The sequence below is a fragment of the Limanda limanda genome, chromosome 11, assembly GCF_963576545.1.
Source record: "Limanda limanda chromosome 11, fLimLim1.1, whole genome shotgun sequence".
In the NCBI taxonomy this organism is placed as follows: Eukaryota; Metazoa; Chordata; class Actinopteri; order Pleuronectiformes; family Pleuronectidae; genus Limanda; species Limanda limanda.
The window spans coordinates 4,693,700-4,707,166 of record NC_083646.1 but is presented as its reverse complement, the minus strand read 5'-3'; the positions used below and the strand labels follow the sequence as shown (position 1 = coordinate 4,707,166).

Here is a 13,467-nt window from a genome sequence, read left to right as displayed (position 1 = left end):
TCCCTGTGCGTCTTAGCATCATCAGGGGTTTTTGCCATTTAATCAAATTTGGAACATCGCACTAATTAGCTCTAACTATAAGCTATATAAAACAGGAAGGTTTTGAGTCTACTTTTAAACGAACAGAGCGTGTCTGCTTCCCTAACTGAAAGTGAGAGATTATTCCACAGCAGTGGGGCTTGATGGCTAAAAGCTCTGGCTCCTACTCTACTTTTAGAGACTTTAGGGACAACAAGTAAACCTGAGTTCTGGGATCGGAGTGCTCTAGTAGGTTGATATGGTACTAACATCTCTTTAAGGTAAAGAGGTGCCATATCATTACGGGCCTTGAAGGTGAGGAGGAGAATTTTAAATTCGATTCTAGATTTAACAGGAAGCCAGTGTAGCGATGCTAATACTGGAGAAATGTGCTCTCTTTTCTTAGTTCTCGTCAGGACACGTGCTGCGGCATTTTGGACCAGCTGCAGAGTCTTTAACGACTTGCTGCTGGAGCCTGATAATAATGAATTACAATAGTCCAGTCTCGATGTAACAAAGGCGTGGACTAGTTTTTCTGCATCTTTTTGCGAAAGGACATGTCTGATTTTTGAGATATTACGCAAGTGGAAAAACGCAGTCCTAGAAATTACTTTTAAGTGACTATTAAAGGACAAATCAGGATTGAAGATCACTCCCAAGTTCCTGACTGTGTCATTGGAAGCAAGGGCAATGTCATCTAGCGCAGCTATATCATTAGATAATGTATCTCTAAGGTGTTTAGGGCCGAGTATTATAACCTCTGTTTTATCTGAGTTTAATAAGAGAAAATTGCGGATCATCCAGGTTTTTATGTCCTTGAGACATGCTCGAAGTTTAGTTAATTGATTACTTTGATCAGGTTTTATTGACAAATATAACTGGGTGTCATCCGCATAACAGTGAAAATTTACCGAGTGTGTCCTGATAATGTTTCCTAGTGGAAGCATATATAATGAGAATAAAATTGGGCCGAGCACAGACCCCTGTGGGACACCATGGTTAACTTTGGTGCGCACCGATGACTCATCATTGATTTGAACGAATTGGGAGCGATCAGCAAAATAAGATTTAAACCAGTTTAAGGCCGTTCCTTTAATGTTAATTAACTGTTTTAGTCTCTCTAATAAAATTTGATGGTCAATTGTGTCGAATGCTGCACTGAGATCTAACAGAACGAGGACAGACACAAGTCCCTGATCTGAAGCTATTAGAAGGTCATTAGTGACTTTTGCCAGGGCTGTCTCTGTGCTATGATTGGTTCTAAACCCAGACTGAAAGTCTTCATATATATTATTTTCCTGGAGAAACTCACACAGCTGATTGGCTACAACTTTTTCTAAGATTTTAGATAGGAAGGGGAGATTAGATATTGCCCTGTAATTTGCTAAAACCTCTGGGTCTAGGGTGGGTTTTTTGAGTAGGGGTTTGATTACAGCTATTTTAAAAGACTGTGGTACATAACCTGATGATAATGACAGATTGATTGTGTTAAGTAACGAATTATCTATTAGGGGCAGAATTTCTTTAAGTAATTTAGTTGGAATCGGATCTAAAATACAGGTTGTTGGTTTAGAACCTGAGACTATTTTGGTAAACTGATCACGGGTGATCAGAGAGAAGCTGTCTAAATAATGGGAAGGATTCTCAGCCGTTTCTGAGATCTCTATTGTTGGGAGGGTATTAGTGCCAATTGAGGGCAGGAGATGATTGATTTTATTTCTAATAGTTAGAATTTTATCATTAAAAAAGGTCATAAAGATATTGCTATTTAGGGATCGAGGAATACTGGGTTCGGTGGAGGTGTGACTCTCTGTCAGCCTGGCTACAGTGCTGAAGAGAAACCTGGGGTTGTTTTTATTCTCTTCTATTAGTTTTGAATAATAGGCAGCTCTTGCTTTGTGGAGAGCCTTTTTATATTCTGTAACACTACTCTTCCAGTCTAGGAGATTTTCAACACTGTTGCTGGAGCGCCACTTCCTTTCTAGTTTTCTTGATATTTGTTTCAACTCATGTGTCTTGGAATTATACCACGGAGCTAATTTACTATGTTTTACACATTTCTTTTTTAGAGGCGCTATTGAGTCTAATGTTAATCGTAATGAGTCTGCAGAGCTGTCTACGAGGTGGTCAATCTCAATAGAGCTCGGGTTTTTAAAGAATTTGTTGTTTATGTCGACGGATAATACGGGTTTAAATGTAATCGGAATTATTTCCTTAAATTTAGCTACAGCACTATCAGGTAGACATCTAGAAAATGAGTTTTTTATTAGGGGCATATATTCAGATAGTGAAGAATCGAAGGTTATTAAATTATGGTCTGATAGTACTGGATTGCGCGGAAGTACTGTTAAATGTTCAATTTTGACACCGTATGATAACACAAGGTCACCACACACAAGTGTGTGGTTACAACAATGAGTAGGTTGATGCACACACTGACTAAAACCAATTGAGTCTAGTATTGAAATAAATGCTACGCTCAGGCTATCTTTATTATTGTCAACATGAATATTAAAGTCACCAACAATAATAATTTTATCTGTCTTTAGGACTAGGTTTGATAAAAACTCAGGGAATTCTGTTAGAAATTCAGTATAAGCCCCAGGAGCACGATAAACTACAGAAAATACGATTGGCTGTTGGTGTTTCCTGGATTGACGTGGAAGATTAAGAACAAGACATTCAAATGAGTTGTAGCTAAATTTAGGTTTAGGATTAATTGATAGACTGGAGTTAAAAATAGCAGCAACTCCACTTCCTCGCCCGAGTTCCCTGGGAACGTGTGAATTTATATGACTGGGGGGAGTAGATTCATTTAAACTGACATATTCATCAGGATGCAGCCACGTCTCAGTAAGGGACAATAAATCTATATTGTAGTCTGAGACTAGTTCATTAACTAAAATAGCCTTTGAGGACAGTGATCTAATGTTTAAAAGACCACATTTGAAAGTCTTAGTTTCCTGTGTTGTTCCAGAGGTTGTGTTAATTTGTATAAGATTATTGTGAGTTCTCGCTCTGTTATTGTTTAATTTAAATAATTGAATCGGACGGTAGACAGAGACAGTCTCTATGCGGTTGGGTGACTGATCCAGAGGGAGCGCAGAGAAGTGTTTAGCACTGCAGCTCTGCTTCCTGGTCCCAACTCTGGGTTGTCATGTGATAGACTTAGTAATATTCTTAGATAAGAGAGCTGCTCCATCCCAAGTGGGATGAACACCATCTCTCCTAACAAGACCAGGTTTCCTCCAAAAAGTTTGCCAATTATCTATAAAGCCCACACCGTTTACAGGACACCACCTCGACAGCCAGCGGTTAAAAGACAACATGCGACTAAACATGTCATCACCTGTAGTGTTAGGGAGAGGGCCAGAGAAAATTACTGTGTCCGACATCGTTTTAGCAAAAGCACACACAGACTCAACATTAACTTTAGTGACCTCCGACATACGAAGCCGGGAGTCGTTGCTGCCGACGTGAATTACGATTTTACTGTATTTACGTTCAGTTTTAGCCAGCAGCTTCAATTTGGATTGGATGTCGCCGGCTCTGGCCCCCGGGATACAATTGACTATGGCCGCTGGTGTCGCTAATCTCACGTTTCTGAGAACCGAGTCGCCAATAACCAGAGTTTGATTCTCAGCGGGTGCGTCGCTGAGTGGAGAAAATCTATTTGAGACGTGAGCTGGTGGCTCTTTAATCGTGGGCTTTCTATGGGTGGTACTATGCCCCCTCCGGACCGTCACCCAGCCACCCTGGGCTCCCGGCTGCCCGGGGCAAGTCGAGGGACTGCTAGCTGAAGCTAAGCTAGGTGGCTTCGCTGCGGCTAGCACGGGCCGGCTAACTATAGCTAACGGGGGTTCTAAGCTGAGGAGCCGAGCTTCTAAGTTGCTAAGCCTCGCCTCCATGTCTACCAACATACTGCATTTATTACATTTACCACTACTGTTAATGGAGGCGGAGGAGTAAGTAAACATGAGACACTCGGAGCAGGAGAGAGCGGTGGAGCGAGAGGGAGATAGAGAACACATCGCTGCTAAAACTATGAGTGTGAGATTTAAACAGAACACAGAATCACAAAGCACCAGAGAGGAGGGGCTGGTATGTGAGGGTCCTTAACTATATACCGGTGATTTTAGCCGTTGTAGAACAGAAAGACAGTTGTGTTTAGCGGAGGAGCTAATTCAGATAGCGACTACACCACCTGTGTCCCGTGGCAATAACAGGAAGTGACGAAATGACGCAGCACGCTTACCGTAAACACTGGAGAACAGGGGGGCCGACATGAGTAAAATATTGAAGGCCAGCCAGTCATAAATTACACCAGGGGCGCACAGATAAAGCCAATAGCTAGTGCAACAACACTGCAAATATTTTACTCGTTGCATAGCACACCCATTAAGGAAGAAAAATATGGCAACTTGTCAACAAGTGAGGAATACTGGTGAAAATCCAAGTGTTGTATTGTCAACTTTAGCGAATGGATTGTATGTAATTTTGTAAGTTAGCTAACGCTAGCTAGCCAGTGACGTGTGACGCTCCTTGTTATTGCCATTCAGTCGAAACATCAGGCTATCTTTAGCAAAACATAGTGCAAGTTCAGCTGTACCGCAATTTGCGTCATTTTCATTGTGTCATGAAATTGAAATTTGAGAAATTATAACAAGGTTGGTTTTGGTGTATTAATTAGACATGATTCAACTAATCAAGAGCTATGCATCTTGGAATGAAAAGAGTTTGTCATGCTGTCCTTAATAACTACATAATAGCTACATTTAACAAATATTGATAATACATACTTTTGTTATATCATTTTAGATTCACTTTTAAAATATCTGGCACCACCTGCTGCATCAATTGACGAGGAACAGCCAAGCACCTCAGCTGTGCCAGCATCCTCAGGTGAGTGCGATGTTTCAACAGATTTTCCTGATGATAAATAATTTAATATAAAAGTGACAATATGTCGTGCCATTTCTAATCCAGCCAATATATTGCTCTTGTGTGTTCTCTCTATATGTATAAGCCCAGAACCACTGCAAGGAACTTCAGACACGCGTGTTGTATCTCTTTCTGATTGCACCACTGATTCCACAGATTCCACACATACACTCTTCTTAGGTGTGTGCCTCATGAATGTAAAGATTGTTAGCATATACTTCATTGTCCTTATGTTAAATTTATCTCAGTTGGCTCAAGGATGTTCTCTTTAAAACAATATGAGGATACGCTTTACATGAATTAATCTACATGAACCATTCATAATGCAGTCATACAGTAACATTACATTGTAATTACATATCTCATTTGGAAACATTTATTAAATACTGTAATATGTATGTGTATATACTGTATATACATATATATGGAGCCAACCATGTGCTCCATACTGTACCAGCGTAATTTACAGCTGTTTTAAAACTACAACAATTATGTGAGATGAGAAATAGTGCTTTTCGCGTGCCCTCCAGATGCAGCAAGCAAACAGACGCTCCACTATCAACCGATCCGGCTGACTGGCCTGCACATCTCACAAACACAATAAGGACAGAGTTTGTTCGGAGAGGACCAAATCAGGTACACCTGATTTCATTTTTCCAAGGAGAGATGATGGGAGAAGTTGCCACCACCAGTACTTCAGCAGGACCTTAATAAATGGAGAAAGGATAAAAAAAAAGTTGGTTGACATATTCAAAAAAGAAAACAGTCTTTTTTGTTTTTGTTTTCAACTTTTCTCCCCAAAACAATTTTTTTTAACACATGGAGGACTGTCTGATTGGAAAAATGCAAGTGCTGCTCTAAACAGCCACGAAAACAGTCCGGAACACCTGAACAATTTGGCGTCATGGAAAGAATTGGCAGTTTGATTAAAACAAGGTACAACCATGGACAAACAAGAGCAGGCCCTCTTAGAGGCAGAGCAGAGTCGGTGGAGAGCAGTGCTGACACGACTGGTTGCTATTGTACAGTTGCTGGCTGTGCAAAATATGGCATTTAGAGGAAACACAGAAATACTCCACTCTCCTTCAAATGGAAACATTTTGAAAGAGGTTGAGCTTATGGCACAGTTTGGCTCAGTGATGAAAGACCACATCCACAAGATTAAATGTGAACCATCACACCACAGGTACTTGGGCAATACCATCCAGAATGAGTTGATTGAATGCATCAGTGGAAAGATTCTCTCAACAATGGTGCAAGAAATAAAGAAATGCAAATACTTTTCTCGCGCAATTCTCCAGCGCGCATGCGCCTGGCTGTTCTCACGGGAAGCGCATTTCTCAGCGCCGGTCAGCCCGCGATTCTGCTTTCTCCGCTTGTTGTATTTAACCGTGAACGCACCTCGCCTCGCAACCTCAGCCTGAACCATTATTAAGCCCGCTGCGTCACTTCCTTCTATCACTGTTTAATCTATTTTCATCGGACCATTGTTCAAAACGGGCAAATCTGACGTGAAAAGATTTTTATTATAGACGGAAGTTTCAAAACGTTAACTTAACACAAACTAGGGTTATGGCGAAGTGCTCTATTCTAACTAGTCCTGTTTGATTACTGTGGTAACAGTGATTTCAGGTGGTAGAGAAGTCGTTATGCGCAGATTGCTAGTAGGATCTCGACTTTAGTCTTCTTTCACTTTAAGCGCATGCTCCATGACGTCTTTACAGCGATTTCAACCACTCCGCTCCAGCGTTTCCGTGTTTTCCTGAAAGGGCTTAGTGTAGACGAGATAAACATAAGTACCGGATCCAAAAATGTTTCCGGATTCCGGCAATCCAGGTTACTTATGGAAGTCAGTAAATACCTACATTACATACATACATATATACATGCATGCATAAATAAATAGATAGCCAGATAGATAGATAGATAAATTACAGTTCATAGAGAATGAATAGGGGATTATTTCAGTTTTCTCTTTGGTTTTAGGCAGTGGTGGGAAGTAACAAAGTAGAAATACTTTGTTAGAAATACTTTGTTACTGTACTTAAGTAGATTTTTCACATATCTGTACTTTACTTGAGTATTTATTTTCCTGACGACTTTTAACTTTTACTCGCTACATTTGAGCACAAATAGCTGTACTTTCTACTTCTTACATTCTCAAAACTGGCTCGTTACTTGAGCAGCGGAGGTTGGCGGAACGTGCACCTTTACGCACGGCGCACCTCTCTCTCGCCTTCTCGCTCCTGCAGGAGCTCGGTTCAGTCTTTATTTTTAGGGCCCAGGCACTGACAGACATGTGGCCCTATTGAAATTGTAAGGATTATTATTCAGGCAAATGAATTGGCTTTTTGAGGGCTTTTATAAGGTGACTTTACATAATTTTTTGAAGGTATTCCTTTTTCGATTCACATTCGTTTTCCCTTTCCTGCTTCGTGTCAACATCTGCACATAAATACATAGCTCGAAGCAGCAAGTGGTTAACTTTTCTTAAAGACAATATTGGAAAAAGTTGGTTTAAACAAAAACTGTTGGCAAATAGACTATCATTGGTTGGCCGTGTCTACTTAGTCTTACACGTCCACGTAAACAAAACAAACAGATTTAAAACAAGTCGAGATGGAAAAACAAACAACACAACCAATTATATAAGCAAACGCAAAAACAACTTTCAGCCAACACAACCAAAAACAAACACTGTGTCTTGGACTACTACTACTGCATATTCACGCACACAATTCATTTTTTTAATGGACCTCCCAAATGGAACCCTGGGTAATCAGGCCCAGTTTTCCACTCACTATAATGCCAATAGAATTTTTTGCAAAGATATTATATATATATATATATTGCCAATTTTAATCCTTAGACGCCCTTTGTGCTGACTCAACACAACTTAGAAGCTGTTGAGTCTTGTGTATGTATTGTACAAACTGGCTAATGTGTACAACTTCAAGCACGGTTGTGTCTTAACTTTGCCGTCCCTACAGGCAAGATACCCTACAGGTGTATTGTCACCCTGCTGGAAACAAATGCAAACACAACCCCAGGCCCATTCAGTTAAGATAGTCTCATGATAAATAAACAGGCTTACATGTAGATGCATGGACAAGCTGGCGGGCAGTTATACAGGCAGGTAAACATCCAGGCAGTTAAAATGCAAAATACAGCTAATAGACACAAAAGGTTCATTTGGTCTATTAGTGTTCTTAGGTAGAATCAAGAGGCACTTGTTTATTCTGTTGTGTTGATTCTTTGTTGTTGCTAGAAGTTCAGATGCACTTGTCCAATACTATTTTAACCTCAGCATCTCGGGTTCAAAATTTGTAAAATTATACATTATATATATAGTGTTGTTATAATTTTTTAGTCAGTTGAAATAAAATTTGGTACTCGTACTTTTACTTTTGATACTTAAGTAAATTTCAACACCAGATGATTTTGATACTTAAGTACATTTAATATGAGCAACTCTAAGACTTTAACTCAAGTCATTTTCTGACGGGTGACTTTTACTTTAACCGGAGTCACTTTCAAGTAAGATATCTGTACTTTTACTCAAGTATGGCTTTCAAGTACTTTATACACCACTGTTTTTAAGAATGTTATGTCGCATACGTAGACAGCAGTCTGAGCATCACAGAATAGCCTGTCAGCGCCGAAATCCAATGTACAGTTCAAAATCATTAAAAGAAACACATTAACATCATGATTCCTTTAAGTTTTTGTGTCCGTGTTTGTCTCCCCCCCCCCCCCCCCAAAAGCTGTAAACCTAGGGGAAACACTGAAAGTTATTTCACTCACCAACCCATTTGACTTGACTGCGTTACACTGATTCTTATTCTGCAGAAACAGATTTACTAATATGATGATAGATGAAGCCAAAGGTTTTGTTGTTTCAAGGTTACTTACCTCCAGTTCATGGTAAAGTTTGCGACCATCCGGAGCAGCTGCAGCGCTAGCCTGTTAGCACTGGCGGGTAGCATGTCGCGGCTAACCGGTTAGCATCTCGTGGTTAGCCTAGCGCCGTAGCCTAAGCTAACCAGGAAACGTTGCAGTCGCTGAGCTGTGAGTCTTCACTCACGCTCCTCGTCCTTGCCCATTGATTGGTTAGCGAGGAACTAGGAGGCGTAAGCACCGGCAAGATGGCGCCGGGGGAACGCCTCCTACGAGCCTCATTCTCACCCTGTAGAAACCAATGGGTGACGTTATGGACCCTCTGTCTATTTATATATACAGTCTATGGTGCCAAGGAGAAAGGTAAATTCTTAAATCCTGTTCTTAGCCAAGAATGAATCCCAAATAAGAACACTTTCATGAATGCCAGAATTGCCCCGGGCACTTTAGTGGAGTAAAGAAGAAAAGATGTACCATTGTCATTGAAAGCCTTCCTACTCCCTGTCGCATAGTTCTTTAAGGATTTTACAGAGGCGGGTATATCAAAAATGATATGTTAATTTATTCTTCATTATACAAAAAAGACATGATCATCAATCAAGCAATCAATCAATCAATCAAGTTTTATTTGTATAGCCCACATTCACAAATAACAATTCGTCTCATGGGGCTTTAACATTGTGTGACATCCTCTGTCCTTAACCCTCAACAAGAGTAAGGAAAAACTACTAAAAACCCTTTTCACAGGAAAAAATATGTAGAAACCTCAGAGAGAGCCACATGTGAGGGATCCCTCTCTCAGGACGGACAGAAGTGCAATAGATGTCAGGTGTAAGAAAACATCATCAGGATTTTTAGCAGCATCCATGAGGCTAAACATTTTTCAATACTATGTGTCAGGCAGTCCCGCTGCAATCACAGTCTCTGGCCAGCAGCCAGCAAGACCACGATCCAGCATCAGGATGAGATCCACTGTAATCCACAGTCATTGGCCGCCAGTTAGAATCCATTATCAGCTGCCGCTGATCCTCCATTACAACGACGATCAGCTGGCATGATACAGAATCCACCGAACTGGATCCCCCATTGCGACCTCCGACACGCGATCCACAATCATAATCCATGGTGCGGCCACAGCTGTGGCCCTGCATCCGCGGGCGCTAAGGCACAGAAACTCCGGGAAAAGGGGTCAAGTTAGTAACATGTACTGATCAGATAAGAATTATCTTGATGTGATAAATATGGAGAAAAAGGAAGGAGAAGCAGGAAAGAGAAGCTCCGTGTGTCTTGTGTCATAAATTCCCTGTGCGTCTTAGCATCATCAGGGGTTTTTGCCATTTAATCAAATTTGGAACATCGCACTAATTAGCTCTAACTATAAGCTATATAAAACAGGAAGGTTTTGAGTCTACTTTTAAACGAACAGAGCGTGTCTGCTTCCCTAACTGAAAGTGAGAGATTATTCCACAGCAGTGGGGCTTGATGGCTAAAAGCTCTGGCTCCTACTCTACTTTTAGAGACTTTAGGGACAACAAGTAAACCTGAGTTCTGGGATCGGAGTGCTCTAGTAGGTTGATATGGTACTAACATCTCTTTAAGGTAAAGAGGTGCCATATCATTACGGGCCTTGAAGGTGAGGAGGAGAATTTTAAATTCGATTCTAGATTTAACAGGAAGCCAGTGTAGCGATGCTAATACTGGAGAAATGTGCTCTCTTTTCTTAGTTCTCGTCAGGACACGTGCTGCGGCATTTTGGACCAGCTGCAGAGTCTTTAACGACTTGCTGCTGGAGCCTGATAATAATGAATTACAATAGTCCAGTCTCGATGTAACAAAGGCGTGGACTAGTTTTTCTGCATCTTTTTGCGAAAGGACATGTCTGATTTTTGAGATATTACGCAAGTGGAAAAACGCAGTCCTAGAAATTACTTTTAAGTGACTATTAAAGGACAAATCAGGATTGAAGATCACTCCCAAGTTCCTGACTGTGTCATTGGAAGCAAGGGCAATGTCATCTAGCGCAGCTATATCATTAGATAATGTATCTCTAAGGTGTTTAGGGCCGAGTATTATAACCTCTGTTTTATCTGAGTTTAATAAGAGAAAATTGCGGATCATCCAGGTTTTTATGTCCTTGAGACATGCTCGAAGTTTAGTTAATTGATTACTTTGATCAGGTTTTATTGACAAATATAACTGGGTGTCATCCGCATAACAGTGAAAATTTACCGAGTGTGTCCTGATAATGTTTCCTAGTGGAAGCATATATAATGAGAATAAAATTGGGCCGAGCACAGACCCCTGTGGGACACCATGGTTAACTTTGGTGCGCACCGATGACTCATCATTGATTTGAACGAATTGGGAGCGATCAGCAAAATAAGATTTAAACCAGTTTAAGGCCGTTCCTTTAATGTTAATTAACTGTTTTAGTCTCTCTAAAAAAATTTGATGGTCAATTGTGTCGAATGCTGCACTGAGATCTAACAGAACGAGGACAGACACAAGTCCATGATCTGAAGCTATTAGAAGGTCATTAGTGACTTTTGCCAGGGCTGTCTCTGTGCTATGATTGGTTCTAAACCCAGACTGAAAGTCTTCATATATATTATTTTCCTGGAGAAACTCACACAGCTGATTGGCTACAACTTTTTCTAAGATTTTAGATAGGAAGGGGAGATTAGATATTGCCCTGTAATTTGCTAAAACCTCTGGGTCTAGGGTGGGTTTTTTGAGTAGGGGTTTGATTACAGCTATTTTAAAAGACTGTGGTACATAACCTGATGATAATGACAGATTGATTGTGTTAAGTAACGAATTATCTATTAGGGGCAGAATTTCTTTAAGTAATTTAGTTGGAATCGGATCTAAAATACAGGTTGTTGGTTTAGAACCTGAGACTATTTTGGTAAACTGATCACGGGTGATCAGAGAGAAGCTGTCTAAATAATGGGAAGGATTCTCAGCCGTTTCTGAGATCTCTATTGTTGGGAGGGTATTAGTGCCAATTGAGGGCAGGAGATGATTGATTTTATTTCTAATAGTTAGAATTTTATCATTAAAAAAGGTCATAAAGATATTGCTATTTAGGGATCGAGGAATACTGGGTTCGGTGGAGGTGTGACTCTCTGTCAGCCTGGCTACAGTGCTGAAGAGAAACCTGGGGTTGTTTTTATTCTCTTCTATTAGTTTTGAATAATAGGCAGCTCTTGCTTTGTGGAGAGCCTTTTTATATTCTGTAACACTACTCTTCCAGTCTAGGAGATTTTCAACACTGTTGCTGGAGCGCCACTTCCTTTCTAGTTTTCTTGATATTTGTTTCAACTCATGTGTCTTGGAATTATACCACGGAGCTAATTTACTATGTTTTACACATTTCTTTTTTAGAGGCGCTATTGAGTCTAATGTTAATCGTAATGAGTCTGCAGAGCTGTCTACGAGGTGGTCAATCTCAATAGAGCTCGGGTTTTTAAAGAATTTGTTGTTTATGTCGACGGATAATACGGGTTTAAATGTAATCGGAATTATTTCCTTAAATTTAGCTACAGCACTATCAGGTAGACATCTAGAAAATGAGTTTTTTATTAGGGGCATATATTCAGATAGTGAAGAATCGAAGGTTATTAAATTATGGTCTGATAGTACTGGATTGCGCGGAAGTACTGTTAAATGTTCAATTTTGACACCGTATGATAACACAAGGTCACCACACACAAGTGTGTGGTTACAACAATGAGTAGGTTGATGCACACACTGACTAAAACCAATTGAGTCTAGTATTGAAATAAATGCTACGCTCAGGCTATCTTTATTATTGTCAACATGAATATTAAAGTCACCAACAATAATAATTTTATCTGTCTTTAGGACTAGGTTTGATAAAAACTCAGGGAATTCTGTTAGAAATTCAGTATAAGCCCCAGGAGCACGATAAACTACAGAAAATACGATTGGCTGTTGGTGTTTCCTGGATTGACGTGGAAGATTAAGAACAAGACATTCAAATGAGTTGTAGCTAAATTTAGGTTTAGGATTAATTGATAGACTGGAGTTAAAAATAGCAGCAACTCCACTTCCTCGCCCGAGTTCCCTGGGAACGTGTGAATTTATATGACTGGGGGGAGTAGATTCATTTAAACTGACATATTCATCAGGATGCAGCCACGTCTCAGTAAGGGACAATAAATCTATATTGTAGTCTGAGACTAGTTCATTAACTAAAATAGCCTTTGAGGACAGTGATCTAATGTTTAAAAGACCACATTTGAAAGTCTTAGTTTCCTGTGTTGTTCCAGAGGTTGTGTTAATTTGTATAAGATTATTGTGAGTTCTCGCTCTGTTATTGTTTAATTTAAATAATTGAATCGGACGGTAGACAGAGACAGTCTCTATGCGGTTGGGTGACTGATCCAGAGGGAGCGCAGAGAAGTGTTTAGCACTGCAGCTCTGCTTCCTGGTCCCAACTCTGGGTTGTCATGTGATAGACTTAGTAATATTCTTAGATAAGAGAGCTGCTCCATCCCAAGTGGGATGAACGCCATCTCTCCTAACAAGACCAGGTTTCCTCCAAAAAGTTTGCCAATTATCTATAAAGCCCACACCGTTTACAGG

General features: G+C 40.2%; 1 protein-coding gene across 5 annotated transcripts in view; it reads left to right on the top strand.

Annotated features, from left to right (window-relative positions):
- Nucleotides 1-13,467, top strand: part of LOC133013584 (vitelline membrane outer layer protein 1 homolog) — a 51,677-nt gene that overhangs the window by 17,198 nt on the left and 21,012 nt on the right. For all 5 annotated transcript variants that reach the window (XR_009681424.1, XR_009681423.1, XR_009681425.1 and 2 more), the window contains exons 6-7: nt 4,837-4,920; nt 5,490-5,595. The gene's annotated coding sequence lies outside the window, so the exon portion shown is untranslated. The remainder of the gene's footprint in view (nt 1-4,836; nt 4,921-5,489; nt 5,596-13,467) is intronic.